The sequence below is a fragment of the Phalaenopsis equestris genome, unplaced genomic scaffold (assembly GCF_001263595.1).
Source record: "Phalaenopsis equestris unplaced genomic scaffold, ASM126359v1 Scaffold000002, whole genome shotgun sequence".
Taxonomy (NCBI): Eukaryota; Viridiplantae; Streptophyta; class Magnoliopsida; order Asparagales; family Orchidaceae; genus Phalaenopsis; species Phalaenopsis equestris.
The window spans coordinates 60,482,312-60,485,025 of NW_018164444.1; the positions used below are offsets into that span (position 1 = coordinate 60,482,312).

At 29.0% G+C, this 2,714-nt stretch overlaps 1 pseudogene; it reads right to left on the minus strand.

Annotated features, from left to right (window-relative positions):
- Positions 1 to 2,714, minus strand: part of LOC110019359 — a 57,730-nt pseudogene that overhangs the window by 12,906 nt on the left and 42,110 nt on the right.

The window sequence follows — 2,714 nt, forward strand, 5'->3', positions numbered from 1 at the left end:
AGCAATTAACAGTGACGGAGTAATTGGAAGAGATCCACCGTAACAAGTAGCTAATCAACTGAATATTTTTATACCAGTAGGTACAGCTATAATAAGTGTGGCTGCAGTAAAGTATGCACGTGTGTCTACGTCTAAACCTACAGTGTACATGTGGTGACTTCAGACTACAAACCCTAATACACCTATAGACATCATTGCGTATACCATACCTAAATATCCAAATACACTTTTATTAGAGCTGGCAGATATTGTTGTACTAATAATACCAAACCCTGGAATAATTAAAATATAAACTTCCGGGTGTCCAAAGAATCAGAACAGGTGTTGGTATAATATAGGGTCACCTCCTCCTGCTACTTCAAAGAAAGATGTATTAAAGTTTCTGTCAGTTAATATCATTGTTATTCCTCCGGCTAATACAGGTAATGATAATAGTAGTAACACAGCTGTCACTACTACTGCTCATCCAAATAAAGCTAATTTATGTAATCTGATACCCGGGCTTCTCATATTTAAAATAGTTGTAATAAAGTTCATTGCACCTAGTAAACTACTTATACCTGAAAGATGTAGAGCAAAAATAGCTAAATCTACACTAGGACCACTATGACTTTGTATACCTGATAGTGGAGGGTATAAAGTTCAACCTGTTCCTGCTCCATTTTCAATTGTACTTGCAAAGATAAATAAGATTAAACTTGGGGGAAGAAGTCAGAAACTTATGTTATTTAATCTTGGAAATGCCATGTCTGGCCCTCCAACAAGTAGTGGTAATAAGAAGTTACCAAATCCACCAATCATAGCGGGCATTACCATGAAGAATATCATTAAAATTGCATGAGCAGTAATGATACTATTGTACAGCTGGTTATCTGCTATATATTGAACACCTGGACCAGAAAGTTCTAATCTAATTAATACAGAAAAAGCGGTTCCAAGAAGTCCGGAAAACAATGCAAATATTAAGTATAATGTTCCAATATCTTTCGCATTACTTGACAAGAATCAACGTTCTCATCACATCGATATGTCACTGTTTTTAATTTCGACGTTTCTAATTTCTAGAGGAGATTCTCCTCCTCTATTTATATAGTTCTGAAAAATATTTTTAAATTCCAAAATAAGTCATTAGAACTATACAGTATAATAAAAGTAATTACTGGAACTATTAATTCATAGTGATATCTTATATTAAACGTAATTTTTTTCCGGATATATTATAATAACTAATTAAGAGCTATGAGATTTGAACCCACATAAGAATGATTAAAAGTCACATGCTTTACCATTAAGCTAAGCTCTCCGTGTCTTATATTATAAAATACATTATTGCAATAAATAAGCATGTGATATATTGCTAAAAAATATGTTAAAAATTCCACTGACATATCATATACATGTTATTGTTTAAACTGATATATAAAATGTAAGTAGTTAATTATGATAAACAAAATATAGTAAATTTTTATATTTTTATGGACATAAGTAGGATGGTTTCTGTTACTGTACATGATACTAAAAGAAAACTTCGCAGAAGATTATACTTTCATTTAATGAGCATTTTCTGTTAAAAACCAAAATTTTTATTTTTTTTATACATCTGCGTAAAAAGTACTAAACCTTACTATGATAGATAATCATTATACAAAATATATCACATGTATATATAAATTAAACTGGCAATATTCTTAAATTAAGGATATTTATTAATGTAATTCAAGTGTATCTTTAATATAAGAACAAGATAAAACTACAAACACTTGGGCTTGTATAAATGCGATTCCTAGTTCTAAACCAGAAAATGCTATTATAAAAGCAAGAGGGAATAATCCTAGTAATAGGAATACAAAGCCAGAAGTCATTATATTATAAGTAAATCCACTTAGGATATTTAAAAGCATGTGACCTGATAATACATTTGCTGCTAATCTTAAACCTAATGATACATTTCTTGCTAAGTATGATATAAATTCTATTAAAACTAGTAAAGGTAATAGACCTAATGGACAACCAGCAGGCACAAATAAAGAAAAAAATTCTAAACCGTGTTTACTTAGTCCTAAAATTGTTGCACCTAGTACAACAGTAAAACTTAAAGAAAAAGTCAATATAAAATGACTAGTTGAAGCAAAACTGTAAGGTATCATACCGATTAAATTATTCACTAAAATAAAAACGAATAAAACGTAAATAAAGGGGAAATATATTTGTCCTCTTTTTTCATTTATTTGATTTATAACTATACTGTGTACAGTTGCATAAATAGTTTCTTGACATACAGATCAAGAGTTTGATATTATTCTATCATTGTTAGTTGCAACAATACTCAGCATAAATACAAGGTACCCTCCTATAGTTAAATATAACCCTATGTTTGTTAAAGATAGAGATAAATTACCTAGTATAGGAGCGTCTAGGCTTACGAGATTTCTTATTTCAAATTGGTCCAGAGGACTTAATATATTTAATTCTGTCATTAGAAAAAGATTTAATTGTATCTATTAATATTTATAAAAATAATTGTTTATTCCCTTTTGTATTTTAATTATACAAAGGGTTTTTAATAATTAAAAATGTTATAATAAGTTTTCTAGTAATTAAACAAGAATACTATTATAGACAAATGTGAAAATACTTCTTTTAATTTGGTTTTAGATGGAAGTACTTTTTTTACAATAAAACATACTTTATTATAATTTGCTAATGAATGTACG